General features: G+C 38.9%; 1 protein-coding gene and 1 pseudogene across 2 annotated transcripts in view; both read right to left on the bottom strand.

Moving 5' to 3' along the window:
• DGKB (diacylglycerol kinase beta) overlaps positions 1–17,936 on the bottom strand; it is a 796,780-nt gene that overhangs the window by 754,384 nt on the left and 24,460 nt on the right. The window lies entirely within an intron of this gene.
• Positions 15,480–16,124, bottom strand: LOC131762427 (transcription factor IIIA pseudogene; annotated as a pseudogene).

Genomic DNA, 17,936 nt, shown 5'->3' on the forward strand with positions numbered 1-17,936 from the left:
GGGCACGAACCCGTGTCCCCTGAATCGGCAGGCGGATTCTCAACCACTGCGCCACCAGGGAAGCCCTATTCTCATATCTTTTTATCTCAGACAAGTTTGATCTCTTTTCTCCCTTCCATTTTCCCCCACCAGATACTGAAATACATATTAAGATAATAAAAACAAGCTTCCATTGACTTACTCTCATAATAGTCAAGAAACACAATATAACAAGCCTGCGCTTATTAGATGATAAGCAACAATTAGAATGTGAACAAGTAAAAAAAAAAAATGAGCTCCTAACTTGAGGCTTTAGAAAATTTTATTTGAAAGATCTTTGATTTATTGTTTGTATGTGTGGCTAACTGAATCAAGCTACATGTAGTAGTGCTCTTTTCACAGTGAGAAGTAAAATATCTGTGATAATTACCCATTTGTAGCTCTTTTTAATATAGAAGACAAAACTAAAATCATAGGTTCTCAAGAGAGCTCTTTTGATAAAAAAATTAATATATCCTCTACCTTTGATGGCTGGAAGTAAAAGATTCTGTCTTTTCCCATTTACCTTCAGGGGTTTTTGTTGTTGTTACTATTTGTTTTTTGTTTGTTTGTTTGTTTTTTAGTCTTGAATTATTTAGCCAATAATCAAATCTCAGACTTGGAAGTGACTTGAGTATCATCCACTCCCTTCTACCATCCATTGCCTGAATTCTACCTATAACCTGACTGAGAGACAGTTATTTATTCTTTACCCAAAGATTTCCTTTGTGGTGAGAGTCAGGTCCCTGTCTCTGGGAAAGCATGGACTAAATTAAATTGACCCTGCTGAAATGGAAGTAAATTTTTAGTATCCTTCTTATCAATGTAATGTATGGTATCCTTTATTTGAGCATATATTTTTATCAAAGAACATAAAATTTCATGCTTTTAGCATATTCACCATACATTTGCATCATTCAAAGAATGTGATGTATTTTGTGCTCACAATAATACTACTATTCTGGGCATTTTCTTATTATGTATTGTCAACTATTTTTTTAACTTAAATACAAGGGTTTCCATTAACTTTTGTAAAACACTAGCTCTTTATTTTGACTTGTTTTCCATGTGTCAAAATTATTTTGATTGCTCATTCCTCACCTGAACTTTAACTGTCCTGTCCTGCATTATGCCATTTGTAAAAGAATTAACAAAAACTCTAATAACAACAACAGTGCAAGGAACAGATGATGCCGGAATTAAAGCAAGGGTAGACTCTTGGTGTTACCATCAGTCCTCTTTAAGGATTCTTGAATCATAAACAATGTAAAGACAACTGGGCGCCCAGCCTCAAGTGATCATTCATTTAATAGTTAAGATCTCACACAAAAAAAGTAATTCTAATTCCTGTTGAATACAAATATGCTGGAGGAATGGTAAAAAGGAGTGTTTGCAGAAATACTCTGACTATATAGGAAACTCTGGGTTATTTGAAAGTGAAAATTTATGGGATCAATTGGTCATTAAGTGCATTAACATGATGTGGACCTAATTAATGCCAGTGATTCCTCTAGTATGACTTCATTCATTCATTTTTTTCATTTTTGAACATTTAAAAATTTTAGCAAAAAGTAGCTGCTATTAATAATAATTATTATTATTACTATTATTTACTATCAACACTACTATCACTAGATGCCCCCCAGATCTGGGAAATTCAGCACTAAACAACACAGAGAATTTCTTTTTCTGACAACGTACAATTTGTGAGAGGGAAACAGACAACGTAGCAACATTTGTTTGGATGGTATCAAGCAGTGACGAATGCTTTGAAGAAATAAAATATAGTAATAGGAAAATGTAAAGTCTTGTAGTTGGAACAAATTTGTTAAAATTTAAAAGTGGCTTTACAATGCTAAATTGCTTAACAAATGTTAGTTGAATGAATAAATTAAAAAATGAATGCCACAAGGGAAAAAGGAAATGAATGAATGAATGACTTGGAGGTGAAAAAGACAAATAGGACAGAAATCATTCTCAGAATGCCCACCCATCAATCTCAAAGGGAATGCAGATAAAATTGCCCCTCAGAATTTCCTGCCCATTCCCCAAAGTTGCCTTTTTGTGATTTTTCCCCTGGAAGGGCTATTATTGTTTCAACAAGAAACAAGTTTTGTTAAGAACACACTGTGTATTATTACTAGACTCTCTTCCGAAAGATGGCCCTGAACTCCTCCTGCCACGGAGAGTATTTATAGATCTCTCTCTGGAGTGCAGATCAGCTGTTTATAGTAGGCTAACACAGAACACAGGGCAACAGGAGGTATCACAGGGCTCTTGAACCATTTTTGCGTAAAGCCCTAAAGTGAAATTTCAAATGCAAATCTGAATGAAAAATAATTAGCATTTTCTTTCATTATCCCAAGGAGTCAGATCATGTAAACTATTGTATCAAAATGAAAAAAAATAAATAAACCCATGCTCCCTAAATGACAATTTCAGTCGTTGGAATTAATTTCTCAATTGAACATCTGCAAGTCAGATTGTTCTTTTGCTGTTTCTGTTCAACTCAAAATATTTTCTGACAGATGGTGATACAGCAATAAATAAGGCCTGTGTACTTCAGAGGCTGGAAAGTGCCTGGGCTCATGAAATAAATATCATAAATAAATATATTTAAGGTGTCCCTATGTTTACTGAGCTCTGAGATCGTAGAGGAAAAAAATCTCATTTATATTGCAGAAAATAAAGTTTCCTACCTCCTTTCTTACTTCCTCACAATACTAACAAAAGACTTATGGTGTATTCCTGGCAGAAAATACTGGCCACAAGATATCTCCTTTGTGCACACTAAATATAGTACTTTTTTTTTTTTTTTTTTTTTTTTTTTGTGGTACGCGGGCCTGTCACCGCCGTGGCCTCTCCCATTGCGGAGCACAGGCTCCAGACGCGCAGGCCCAGCGGCCATGGCTCACGGGCCCAGCCGCTCCGCGGCATGCGGGATCCTCCCAGACCGGGGCACGAACCCGCGTCCCCTGCATCGGCAGGCGGATTCTCAACCACTGCGCCACCAGCCACCAGGGAAGCCCAATATAGTACTTTTTAAATGGTTATTTGGTATAAAATTTGTAGGTGAGCAAAAATATCTAGTTGATTTTCCATTTCCTAACTACAAGACAGAATCAAATGAATTTAAAACAAACATCTGTGAAACCAATTAGGTTTATTGAAGAAAAAAGAAAGGAAAATAATTAAGCATATTAACATTAAGCTTATGAAATGCAATACTGTATGTGGAAAAATTCCTGGATTCGTGAAGGCCTTTTGTTTTATTTATTTATTTAAAAATAAATTTATTTATTTGGCCGAGTTGGGTCTTTGTTGCTGCACGTGGGCTTTCTCTAGTTGCAGCAAGTGGGGGCTGCTCTTCGTTATGGTGAGCGGGCTTCTTGTTGTGGAGCACGGGCTCTAGGAGTGCGGGCTTCAGTAGTTGTGGCTCGCAGGCTCTAGAGAGCAGGCTCAGCAGTTGCGGCGCACAGGCTTAGTTTTTCTGAGGCATATGGGATCTTCCCGGACCAGGGCTCGAACCCGTGTCCCCTGCATTGACAGATGGATTCTTAACCACTGCACCACCAGGGAAGCCCCTTTTATTATTTTTTTTTAAGTCACAGTCATGCCTAAACCTGCTTGTAAAAGAACACTGAATGTTACTTTAAGGTAAATCAAGATGATATTGTTTTAGTAAAATAATGACAGCCTACTTTGCCTTAGGATGTGACAAAAATCAGTGTCTGGAATGCTTGTCATTCTAGTCACAAGTGCCACTTTTACCATGCACTGCAAATAAACTAAGGCTTGATATATACTCTAACATACATACTAGAAAAAAGTTTCCATTTTAAATTTAATTCTTTTTTAAACTTTAGGATTTCTTGTGTACTATAAAAGGTATTTGATGTACCTTAAGCAGGCAAACTGTAATAAATCAGAGTCCATGTATAACACAAAGATTTTGTTGTCCTTTTGCCCTAAATTTATAAGCAGCAGATTTTATTTATTTCCAGAGCAATTAACTAAAACACTTGCTTTTTAAAGCCTAAAGAAAGAAAAAGAAGAGAGTACTTTGCTGCTTTCTATTTCTGACTTGCTACAAAATCACAGAACTTAAATAAATTTAAAACACTGGTGAGGGAGTAATCATCACATTAAAATGATTTATAAAATATATGACTAATATCCTATGAGATCTGAACTATACTTCTTAAGATTTGAACTGCTTTATGATTTTGATGCCCTACCTCTCTCAGAGATTACAAAAAAATCTACTGTTGCTTAAATCTTCAAATAAAAAACCTGTTCTCAGGGTACTGAGTTTTAAATTTGTTTACATCTATAAGAATATCTAAGGAGAGACATAAAAATAAAATTATTGTAAAATACATCACTTGGATTACAGAGAAGAATAAACACAAAAGCATGTAAGTGTATGTTTCTGTATGTGTGTGCGGGGAATACTGTAGAAATTAGGTCAACTTTATATAGGATATAGGAAATTTAATGCTTGTGTTATTATATGATAAAAATAGGTTAGATGAATGGTATTGAACAGATTTTTTAGTGATATACAATATGCTCTGCTAAAGGCTTACTTTAAAATAGAAACTATAATTTGCAAGGAAATTATGACTCATGGAAACAAATCTCTTAAAGCAATCAATTTGACTTTTTTTCCACTAAAAATACAAGTCTGAAATTCTCTCCTCTTGAAGCTTTTGCATATCCAACAGACTTTGATTCTTTTTCTTCTCTGTATCTATGCTTATCTATGTTTAATTTTTGTTTAAAATGCTAATTGAAGCATATTTAAAATGTCTTCTATTGAAATGATATTTATTTTCTTCTTTGTCTAGATGGTGTATAATACAGCTATATAAGTAGAATTTAGAAAACAAAAGTTGTTTTGTTTTCTACTAAAAATAGTAAGATTGGGGGAAATGTTATAATCAGATTATGTACATCTGTGATCTAATACAGAGATTGACACACACACACAAATATATATATATATTGAATGTTGAATTAATCATATCACTTCTCAGAGAAACTTCAGGCTGTTTATAGATAAATATTATCCATGTTCAATTTTTTGCAATTATTTTTCCCAGTAGTTCCAGATAGATACTTGAGTAACACAAAAAACATACTTGAGTTTTTGCATCAAATAATATACTCAGGGGACTTCCCTGGTGGTGCAGTGGTTAAGAATCCTCCTGCCAATGCGGGCAACATGGGTTGGATCCCTGGTCTGGGAGGATCCCACATGCCGCAGAGCGGCTGGGCCCGTGAGCCATGGCTGCTGAGCCTGCGCTCTGGAGCCCACGAGTCACGACTACTGAAGCCTGGGCACCTAGAGCCTGTGCTCTGCAACAAGAGAAGCCCCTGCTCACCGCAACTGGAGAAAGCCTGCGCGCAGCAGCGAAGACCCAATGCAGCCAAAAATAAATAAATAAATAAATAAAATAATTTTTTTTTTTAACTCCTTAAAAAAAAAAAAAAAAAAGAATATACTCAGAAAAGCACACCCTTTGCTGAGAATGTTTGTTTTTCTTTCAGCATTTCTAGCACCAAACGATACAACATAAATTTACAATAAAAGAAACTGTTTGGATAATGTTCATTTAGAATTTTGTAATTAAGGTAACACAGTGTCCATCTCCATGATTACAGCTCCTATCACTTACCTGCCTGTCATATTCTCTAACGGCTCAAGATGAAATGTAGACTTTTAAAATCAAGATAGGATATACCTTTGTTTTTCTTTGTATAATCAACCATATCTTACAAGGAAGGAATTCCTCTACAGAGTTTCTATTTGGCTCAGATCAAATAAAAAAGGCAAACATTACTGGGAAAATTGCCATTTGTCAACTGTTCCATGTCATATCATGTGGTGATACAGTTCTCTACACAACAAATGTCAGAAGGCTGACACTCTACTGTACAAACTAAAACAAGTACAAAATTGAGCATAAATAATCTAAAAATATTGGCAGCAGTACATTTCTAGGTGAATGGAGTTAGTGAAGACTAATATTTTCTTCCAAAGGCTCTAGTACACCTTTATATATTTTCTATAGGACATCCTTAGTAGGAGGGGAACAGAGAACACATGAGAGTCAATTTACTTTTAAAGTTAACAATGAAAATAAGATTTTGAATCCTTGCTTAATTAAAAATGGAACAGTACAAGAGGGTGACTCATTTCTATCATAAGGAGCTGAAAATTAAAAATTAAGCAATATCTTAAAAGTATACGTGCAATATCCTAAAAGACTGATTCAAATACTACTTCACATAAAAACCTTCATATAGATCCCAAAGCTCACTTATTTATTTAGACTATTTGTTGATATCACAGCACTGTCCTTTCTTAAATGCAAAACAAACAAAACAAAAAAGCAGGTAAAGGGAAGGGTATTTATTGCCTCAAATAGTTCCTTAAAATGGTAAAACAATTGCTTCCTTTCTAACTGACTGAAAAGTTACAGGATACAGTCCTCAAATATTCAAATCTTACCTTTAGGGAAACATAAATGTGAATGGTTTCTTCATCCAATTGTGATTCAACATTCCCTAACCATTAAGGTACTAATTTATGCAAGAAAGTAGAGGTCCTAATATGTGTTACATTTTATTTGGAAATATAGATGACAATTCCTCTTACTAGGTAGCTTAGAGTGACTAGTTCTTGCCATAATGTTGTCATAGTGATAGTGACATCAATGTACTTCATGGTAATCAGTACAGTGATTTATCTGAGAAAATATTAGTCCTGATTTCTGATGCGTTTTACATTTTAAAATGCTGAAAAATATACTATTTAATATATTAATGGGCTTTACTTAAGTAAAGCAGACCAAAACTCTTAGACAGATTGATTGATCCATGTGTCTGCAAAATGTACATTAAAAAAAAAAAAAAAGCAGCTGAATGGATAAAGGGGATATTGATGAACAAGCCAGGAGATCATGATTAACCGGTTGCTAAGGAAGATCTTGCTCTCAAGTGTCTTTGCCAAACACAAAAGCTCCTCAAGTCATGGGCTCGGTTTAATTATTTTGTTAAATCCTTTTTAATTTCTTTGGACTCCAAGAGTGATATGGTTGTGATAGTCCTGAATTCTGGATTCCATCCCTCACAATCTTGGCAAAACACTTTCAGTCCTCACCTTTCATGCCAAAGGGTTGTTACTGAAACTTCAGATGTTACACTTGGTAGGTCAATTACCTCTTACTCCAATGCCTTGCAGACTAATGTCACAATAAGCAACGAGAAGAACACTGGCAGAACCTCTCTGAGATGGAGAGGAATCCCCCATTTTTAGGTCACCAGCACATTAAAAATGAAAACAACATATATAAACAAAAAGGGTTATAATTTTATGTATTTAAAATGGTTTCTTTTTAAAAACTATTTTAACATCAAACTATGATACAATAATTAAGCTTTTCACACAAAATTATAGGATTTATTTTAAAAATAATAATTCATAATGAACCATGGATATTAACCAGTAAGGGATCCCATGCTGAAATTTGGAAGAACATTACTCTCTTTTCCAATCCAGGCAGCGAGTCTCTGTAACTGATTGTGCAGCCTAATTTTGAGACCTGAATGCCTTCATGCATGTGTGAATATGGCCAGTCATAATGCTTTATCTATAAGCAATTAATCCTAATTTTTTTTTTTTTTTTTTTTTTTTTGTGGTACGCGGGCCTCTCACTGTTGTGGCCTCTCCCATTGCGGAGCGCAGGCTCCGGACGCACAGGCTCAGCGGCCATGGCTCACGGGCCCAGCCGCTCTGCGGCATGTGGGATCTTCCCGGACCGGGGCACGAACCCGTGTCCCCTGCATCGGCAGGCGGATTCTCAACCACTGCGCCACCAGGGAAGCCCAATCCTAATTTAAATAAAGGGATATCAGAGGCACTCATGGCAAAGTAGACCTTACCATACCTAAATTCCAGACTCAGAAGTTTTATTTGTTGTTTTTTAAATTTACACTTTCTGCTTTGTGTAAAATCTAAACACGGGGAGGGTGAAGGGTAAGGTGGGACAAAGTGAGAGAGTGGCAGGTACATATATACACTACCAAATGTAAAACCGATAGCTAGCGGGAAGCAGCCGCATGGCACAGGGAGATCAGCTAGGTGGTTTGTGACCACCTAGAGGGGTGGGATAGGAAGGGTGGGAGGGAGGGAGACGCAAGAGGGAGGAGATATGGGAACATATGTATATGTATAACTGATTCACTTTGTTGTAAAGGAAAAACTAACACTATTGTAAAACAGTTATACTCCAATAAAGATGTTTAAAAAAAATTAAAAATAAAAAAAATTAAAAAAAAAAGACAAGGAATTATTTCAAGTCCTGCCTTCCTAAGTCTTAATATATCAAAAGGTGTTTATAATTAATTTTAGGAGAGTGCCCTGTTCTGGTTGTTCTGCTGAATACTTTTGGCAAATCACTATAAGCCTTTAAATAAAACGAAAAGCCTTCTTATATTTTTATTTTTTTTTTTTTTTTTTTTTTTTTTTTTTTTTCGTTATGCGGGCCTCTCACTGTTGTGGCCTCTCCCGTTGCGGAGCACAGGCTCCGGACGCACAGGCTCAGCGGCCATGGCTCACGGGCTTAGTTGCTCCGCGGCATGTGGGATCTTCCCAGACCAGGGCACGAACCCGTGTCTCCTGCATCGGCAGGCGGATTCTCAACCACTGCGCCACCAGGGAAGCCCTATATTTTTATTTTTAAGGATCATAAACTTTCCAAACTTTACAGTTCAAGTGACAGGTAAGACTTGAGTTCCGATCATCCCTTCGTTCTTGAAAATCACTCTGCCAATCTACCCAGTGGGGATAACTGCACTCGCTATCTTTTTTACTTATTTAAAATAAAACAGGGCTTTGAAAGGAAGATAGGGAGGCGCTAGTCTAGAAAAGACAGGAGAAAAGAACATCTTAGCTTAAAAGGCCGACAGCTTCTGGTGACAGTAACAAGGTAATAAGACAGTCAGTCCTTAGCAGGAAAAGACAGTCAGTCCTTAGGGAGGGTGGGAGGGAGACACAAGAGGGAGGGGATATGGGGATATATGTATATGTATAACTGATTCACTTTGTTATAAAGCAGAAACTAACACACCATTGTAAATCAATTATACTCCAATAAAGATACTAAAAATAAATCTATCAATTTTTGAAGGATAAACTATGAAAACTGTAACCGGATTACTTTCAGTTAGCTATTTGCTTCATTAATCATTTTCATTGGTTGAACTCTGAAAAGTAGCATTGCTTCTTTGCCAGCCTTGTAATTTCACTTCAAAAACAGTGACTTAGGGCTTCCCTGGTGGCGCAGTGGTTGAGAATCCGCCTGCAGATGCAGGAGACACGGGTTCGTGCCCTGGTCCGGGAAGATCCCACATGCCGCGGAGCAACTAAGCCCGTGAGCCATGGCCGCTAGGCCTGCGCGTCCGGAGCCTGTGCTCCGCAATGGGAGAGGCCACAACAGTGAGAGGCCCGCATACCGCAAAAAAAAAAAAAAAAAAAAAAAACAGTGACTTAGACATGGCCAAACACGATGATCTCTCTGCACTGACAGGAATATCTTTTAGTTGATTAAAAAAAGGATGTGTTTACTCAGGGCTCTGTTAATAAAGATAGATTTCATACAGCTGATTTTGATTCAGTATTATTAATCAAGGGTTTTATTTCCATTTAGGCAATTTTCACAAGTCACAGAATTGATATTTGCAGTTTTGAGTATTTACTTTATGCCATACCATCTCAGACCAGTATAGTGTGGAGGGATTCGAGGCCAAAAGCAATACTGAATGTTTGCTGTCAGGAGCCTGTTTACTCACTATATTTACATCTATAGAAACATACATATGAATATATTCATACTCTTGAGAAATTATCATAGATCAGAGCTTCCCAAATGGAGGCTATTTTGCCATCCAGGAGGCATGTGCCAATATCTGGGGATATTTTTGTTTGTCACAACTGGGTAAGAGAGTGTGCTACTGGCATCTATTAGGTAGAGGACGTGGGCAGTGCTAAACATTCTGCAATGCATAGAACAGGCCCTCACAACAACAGAGACTGGCATGGTCTCAAATGCCTCAAATGTCAATAGTGTCGTGGGGCAGAAACACTGCTATTCACACACACACACACACACACACACACACACACACACAGGATATATAAAACAAGCTGATAATCCCGGCCACATACTGTTGCTCAGAAAAGCAGATCAAATAATTTGCATCTTATAAAATGTTAATGTATCAAGGTTTAATCTTAAGCATGGTATGTGGTGAACCGTCCCAATTTTCAGACACGTGCTCAGGCTACCTCAAAACCAGTACCAATGCTGGACACTGTTTCTTATATGTTGTAATTAAACATGTGGTTTGCTGAACTGAGATGAATGTATCTTGCTGCAATGCATATCTATTTGGAAAGTCACCATACTTCCACTCAGCAAGACTTGCTAGAAAGTACAACCCTAAAGGATGCATGAGAGCCTGTTTGCACTGTGCACATGCTCTGTCTGGATGGCTAACCATATTGTCAGGAGCATATTTTCAGACCCATTCAGGAAAGTCTTCTGGATGCTGCACAAGAGCATAGGCTCACTTTGTTTTTGTTTTGTATTACTAAACATGTGTCCAGGAAAACATTTACCACCCAGAAGAGAAGAGATCAAATCCAAGATAACACACTATCTCTGGTAGAAAAAAAGAAAAAAGGAAAAGAAGAAGAAAGATTAATTCAAAAAGATTTGAGATATCAAGATTGCATAGACTCTTTTATCATAATTGGTATATCTCTCTTCTTTAGCTTAAAAATGATTTTTTTCCCTAACTGCACGTTTCGTTTCTTACTTCTCATCACTTTTTCTCCCAGATTGTCCTATCTTATGCTTCAGTTAGCAAACATTCACCTAAAATACCTGATATACTCCATAAAATTATTCTACAAATAATACTGGAAGTAGTTGAGGGAATCACTAGGCACTGGTATTGCAGAAGAGAACTGTCCAATAGGACTCTCTGCTCTGCATGAAATTCTGTTCTGCATCCACCAACACAGTCACAACTAGTAGCACGTGCCTACTGAGACCTAGAAATGTGGTCAGTGTACCTAAGGAAAAAAATTTTCAATTTTATTTTATTTAACTTTGACTAGGAGCTAGTGTATTGAAGAATGCAATTCTAGAATACCGATGACTCAAAGAAATTGAGGTTACAGGAAACAGATAAAACAGTTTTGAACAGAAGGACAGAAGAAATACTAAGACAAAAAAGGAAAATGATTATGATGAATCATTGCCTATAAGAGTTTAATCTTCTTTTGACATTTAGGTTACATGGCTTTATTGGAGGTGGAAATGTCTTATCTAATTTTTCAGCAACTTGATGTGACATATTTTTGCTTTGGGGCAATTCTAAGAATTTAGAAACTTCAGATTTGGGTGAAACATTCCTGTAATTGATTTATAGTAAAAGAAAACGAACTACATGTTTTATGAGATTTAAAGATTTTTTTTGATAGAGGAACAAAACACATGGACATTTGGATAGAAGAAAGGGAGAAGTCTGCTATTTAGCACTCCAGAGGAGAGATGGCTGCCAGACAGGGACACAGAAGAACTGCCCTCTCTACCACCCCAGCAGGTCTCAGCAAGCATAGCTGTAGGGGATAAAGGGGAGAGAGTCAGTGAGGTTCAGAGGGATCCCTGTGGGTTGGCTAATTTGGATGATTTTTCAGGCTCAGGGCATAGGGGCGGCCCTCAGTTTTGTCTGGTTCCTGACCCTGAGGCAGTTAGCATGGATGCATCGTGATCCTGAATGTGAGAGCCTGATAAGGGAAGTGGTTGGGTTGTGGACTTAATCAGCCACTCAAGAAGAAGAACTGACCAGATTTTAGTCAGGTCCTCAAAACTGGGTCAAGACAGTGCAAAAACAAAACTCTCTTACAGTTGACCTCTTGTTGTCTTGGCATCAGTTTTGAGTTCAATTATTTGAAGAATTCCAGTAGCTCAAGTAGTAGACAAGACTTTTACAGAGTGGCATATAAATGCCCCTAAACTACCTAGGAAAACATTTTATTATGGGAGTCAGAAGGAGGGAAACAAGTAGAATTATAAATAGGTCAACTGTATCCAAGTTTCCTGTTTATATGGCAAAAACAGATCTGAAGTTTGGGGGTCTCTAACAATATCATGGTGGACTTGTAAGGTGTGTGACAGTATGAATTATGTAGTTTTTGATAATAATATCTTGGTGTATCCCTTGCGTCAAGGTGGTAGGTGCAGCAGTTTTGTTGATGGAGAGTGTGAACTGCTAGTTCAGCAAGGTATAGGTGAGTCATATTTGCTTGTAGCCATGGGGAAGGGGTGGTTTTGGTGGCCGTAGACACAGGGTGGGCACTTGTGGGGGGCAAGGTAGAGCAAGAAGGGAAGTAGGAGAAGGCTCTGGGGAGTGGGAGGTCCAACTGAAGGGTGGACTAATGTGACAAAGTTACCTACCTGGGGAAGAACTAATTTCCATTAATTTTTTAATAGCACAGAGAGAAGTAACCTTTATAAGATTTCCCTTTAGGTATGCAAGTATAGCTATAGAACAAGGAGCATACCACAAGCTAAGTAAACAGCAAACTCAGGAAACACAGAATCCCTAATGTCCAACGAAAAAAGAAACAACAATAACTGTTTCATGTCAGCATATTAGGAGAGGCAACTGGTGGGTGTTGCTGGTATGGTGGTCTCAATGTCCAGGGAGTAGTTGTCTCTATCACAGGGTGCAAAGTCATTTCCAGTGGAGTAGTCTTAGGTCCGAGTAGTGTCATCTAGGGTGATACCTTCTCAAGAACAAGCTCCTGGTCCAGGGCAAGGCGGTTTGGGATATGGCACTTGGGGTATCATTTATAAGTGGATACACACTCAAGTTAATATGGGTTTTGTTTTTGTGGCTCTGTGGTATTATAACAAGACTGAGCTTCCTGTAAAATATCAAGGTGATTTTGGTCCTGGGAGCTTGACTTATAAATATCTTTCAAACCAAGGCTTCGTGGGTGCACAGCTAGCAAAGATGACGCTTGCCTCAATGAAGGTGTATCATTGAACCGAAGCACCGGAACCCAACTGACATAATTAAATCCCTGATTAAGGGTGGCCAAATCTAAAAGCTCCCAACTGTCCAAGATTTTGCCCAGATGGGTGATGAAAGGGATTCTACTGCAGATACGTTTTTAAATCACATGGCCTATTTGGGGTGCATCTTGTTAATAGGATGTCACGTTTGTCAATTAAAATATCTGTGGCTGAGCTTGGAGCTCCAGCATAGCCTATAGGCAGGCCCTCCAATTTAGGCAATTACCATGGGCCCTTTGCCTCAGTTGTTGGCTTTGTCGGTAATGGACAAGCCAGTGAAGACTTAGGGTGTGGGCTCCAGCATCTGCCAAGTTTGCTTAAAACAATGGTTTGCTTGGAGTGTTGGAGCCTCTGGATTGCAAACCAATGAAAGCATCCAGACCAGTAGCAATGAGACCAATGGTCAACGAAATAGTGTGTGGCTGCACTTGATAGACCTTTGTTGTTTGATGTCAATTTTTCTCTGGCTTGTATTATTACCAGTGAAGGGTTGTCTGGCTTCATCGTTATGGGATATGGTGTTGATTTTATTATTATCTCCTAATGTTATCTTCATTTTTATTTACCAAGTCCAGTTTCCTACCTCCCTAGCAGCCCACATTGTCTGAGGGAAGAGTCCTGGAAAAATAATTTTAATTTTCTGGAGGGAATCAGGTGGAGAGCCAGGATTAATTATCTACTCCTTATAACCTGAATACTGATGAAGATTTTTTGAGTGGTAGAAGTTTAGGCTCAAATGAGTCACATGTCAGATGGGCAGGTTCCTGGCCCATGGGACAGTCTATGGTTAACGGGCCCCAGAAGAGTATGTACCCTACATCTGGTCTCCAGTGCTATGGGGGTGGAACAGAATTGAAAATCTCTAAAAGTAGAAAAATACATTATTAAAGGGCCTCAAATATAATTCATCTTTATATACATGTAGCCAGACATATTCCCCCTTTAAGAATAGGAAAGGTCGAAAGGAAGGTTTTTTATTAAAGCTGATGTGTGGTATGAGTTGACTAAGGGGCCTTGAATTAAGAGAGATTAATGCCTGGGGGCAAGAAAGACACTGCCTAGTGGTTTGTCATTTTTTTTTTTTTTTTTTTTTTTGCGTGGTTTGTCATTTTTTGACTGAAGAGAGAGTTCTTTGAGGGGCCCATTAGACCTCTCAATTAAACCAGCTGTCTGGACCTACTGGGGTAGTGAGTTTTATTGACTGCTAGCCCAGGAGCCCAGCATTGTGTATTCTGAGAAGTGAAATATGTGTCTTGATCACTATCGGCAGTGTCTGGAACACACAAGGAGATAAGGAGTGTCCTGATGGGGCCTTATATTGTGGCCTTAATATATGTAGAGATATGTGTAGCCTTGATTTCTGTTTTGGGTATCTGTGAGCAAAGTGGTTCACAGAGTCCTTTACCTTGAACAGAGGGAACAACCCTTAGGCAATGACTTAATAATTTTAAAAAATATATGTATATGGAATAATTTGCTGACTAGGGCATACAGTGCTAAAATGACTGAAACATGGCCAATTTTCTGACTCTTGGGCCCTGCCCTTTATCATGGACATACCAGTTAGGAGATGGAAAGCAGCACCATACCACTGAGCATCAGTTATGATGGTGGCAATGCCACCCATATAGTCTATGAAGTTTCACTGCTGTTCCATCAGTTGATCCCAACGGACTCCCCAGTTAGCTAAGGTAACTGGGAGAAGGGCAACCTCATCCGGCAGCCTGGCATCTGGCAAGAAACTGAGGAGAGGAGAGACAACCCCTCTTTCAGTTGGAATATGCCAGAAGGCCCAGGTTTGGTTCCATTCTTTATCAAGGAGGCCTAAGTAGAGGTTCTCAGATTGAGGGGTGCTGCATTTATGACCCAAGGCATAATAGGCGACTGGGTATAGAAAGTCACAGGCTCAGGGATCCATCAGAACCACGATTTCTAGGAAAGACCAGTATGTGGCCAGTGATTTTTGCTCTAATGGTGTACAGCACAGAGCCAAGGTCAGTTTCTAACCTCAGAAGCCCAACGGCAACCTAAGCGTCCTGAGACTCCTTGAGGTGTGAGAAGAGGTTGGTAAAACTTCTGTAGTGAAGGAGCCTCTGAGGAGAGTAACACGAGTGCCTGTCAATTTTTTTTTCTAAATCAGTGTTTTTAATAAAGGGAAATGTGCTTCTGAGAGAAAGTAACTGAGCTTGTTGTTTTGTAGTCCTTTCAACAATACAACCTGATATTTAGCTGAGAGTAATTAGTGAGATCAATACCATTCAGTGACTATATTTAGGCAAAGAGAAGCCTCACTGGTGTTTCCTTTTAGAAGAGATACATCCACTGAGATGAAAGGCCCAACTTGATTTTTCATGAGATGCTTTTACTTTGATTTTCATTTTCTTCATGTCGGCATGCCTTGTGAGACTGTTTTATTGCAAATCTTTTGCACCAGCCAGCACATTCACACATAAATGGGTGCTCTTCCTCAGGCAGAGAGAAACTATGGCTCTTGAGACCAAGCATGTTGCATAGCTTCCACCATGGTCTTCTCTTGGACACTGACACATATCCCTTTCTGGGACACGAATTTTCACGTGTTGCTTACCATCACCTCTCTGCTTGAATGTTTTCTGGCATACTTCACATGTTATTTTCTTTTTAGCGGGTTTCTCTCACATGTTTTTGCTACAATGAACATCCCTTTTGACATAATGTGGCTCTCGTAGACTTTTCTTCCCATCCTTTCAGACTGCCAGGTGAAACAAAGTGCTTGCCATTTCTTTCAGGGTTTCACTTGAACAGATTCATTTTTCTGTTGGCACTGATGGATTTCTAGCTGCTGATGTTCTTAAAGGTCTTCTAACAACCTTCAAACCAGCATACGTATTGTTTTTGCTGATTTTCATGTTTGTACTCAAAATGTTTCTTCAAGTTTGATTTTGTTGAATTTTTATTTATTTTTAACATCTTTATTGGAGTATAATTGCTTTATAATCGTGTGTTAGTTTCTGCTTTACAACCAAGTGAATCAGTTATACATATATACATGTTCCCATATCTCCTCCCTCTTGCATCTCCCTCCCACCCTCTCTATGCCACCCCTCTAGGTGGTCACAAAGCACTGAGCTGATCTCCCTATGCTATGTGGCTGCTTCCCACTAGCTATTTTACATTTGGTAGTGTATATATATATATATATCCATGCCACTCTCTCACTTCGTCACAGCTTACCCTTCCCCCTCCCCATATCCTCCAGTCCATGCTCTAGTATGAATTTTTATTTTTAAAAATGTTTTTGGCCACACCGCACAGCCTGTGGGATCTTAGTTCCCTAACCATGGACTGAACCTAGGCCCTCGGCAGTGAGAGCACAGAGTCCTAACCACCGGAGCACCAGGGAATTCCCTTGTGTTGAATTTTTAATCACAACCACTCTCTGAAGAATAAATAGTTGTTCTCCCATGTGGATCAGGATGTGGCATCTCCCAGGGTAGTCCCTGGTGATGGCTTGGCTACACTCTTCATTATCACAAACCCATGCCCTCTCCCCATGTGCCTGCACAGGTGCATATCTAGCTTTCAGGCCTACTGCGATTGGTTCTGGAGTCTGGTAAGGAGCAAAAGAACCTCCTGGGGACCATGGGGAGCGGGGGAGGAAGCAAGGGCAGCTGGGGTGGGGCGGGGCTGGGCTACTGCCTATCCCAGTGAACAGCATCTGCAGAGAACACGTCAGTGACGGGAAGGAAGGACACTGCCCCTGAGATCAAAGCCACGCACCCCAGGGAGCACCCATGCAGGGCCAAGAAGGCAACCACACGGGCGGCCCCTTGTGGTCACCATGTGCAGGCAGCCAAGACTCTGCCCAGAGTGAACCACTCTGGACCAACCCCACATACTACCCAGGTGTACATTCTGGAATGTTTCCCCGTGGGGCCTATCGATGTTAATTTGAACCAGTTTTATAGCCTTTTATTGGAGGGGGCCCCATTCAAGGCGGCCTGATTAGTAAGTAACAGTATCAGAGAGAGTAAGTAGAATCTCTACACGAGGACTATACTGCCTCCAGAATGCAACACTGACTAAAGGATGCTGGAGTTTTATGTTCTTAATGAGTGTGGTAACAAACGTCCTTAAAGGAGGATGTCATCGCTGGAATATCATATTCGTGCCGATGGAGAACAGTGGATGCAGTTAGATGTTGTCTGCAGAGATTGTGTGCAATTGCAAAGAGGTCCTTACTCTAGAAGGTGGCTGGAAAAGGTGCATTGCTTCCCTTGGGGGTGAAGGAAAACTGACGCTGCGAGGCTGTTAAAATAGGCACTGAAGAGAACATATTAGCCAAACTATCAAAATATTGACTGGTTGTTAATTGGATGACATCAGTAATTTTAATAATATTGGGTATTGGGAATGGGGACATTAATGGATGGGACCATAGTATTAAGGTTGCAGTAATCCACTGTGAGGCTTTATTCTTTTTTATTTTTCCTTCAATTTTTGACGGTTTAAGAACAGGCAAAATTTGCCTATTAAATGGAGAGGCGGTGGACATAATCACCCCTTTATTAATTAGGTCATATGAAGTTTGAGCTTTTGAAGGCCCTGTTTTAACTTAAACTGGACCATTTTAATATTTTAACTGGGTCTTTTTTTGTCAAGCCAGTTTCTTAGTGCCAAAGACTTTACTTAGCTTCAATTTATTACTCATTGTTTCAGAGTGTCTATTTCCAATATAGAATATTTTAGGGCAATAGATATTATGACTATGGGAAATTTAGG

This window comes from Kogia breviceps, chromosome 9, assembly GCF_026419965.1.
Source record: "Kogia breviceps isolate mKogBre1 chromosome 9, mKogBre1 haplotype 1, whole genome shotgun sequence".
Classification (NCBI taxonomy): domain Eukaryota; kingdom Metazoa; phylum Chordata; class Mammalia; order Artiodactyla; family Physeteridae; genus Kogia; species Kogia breviceps.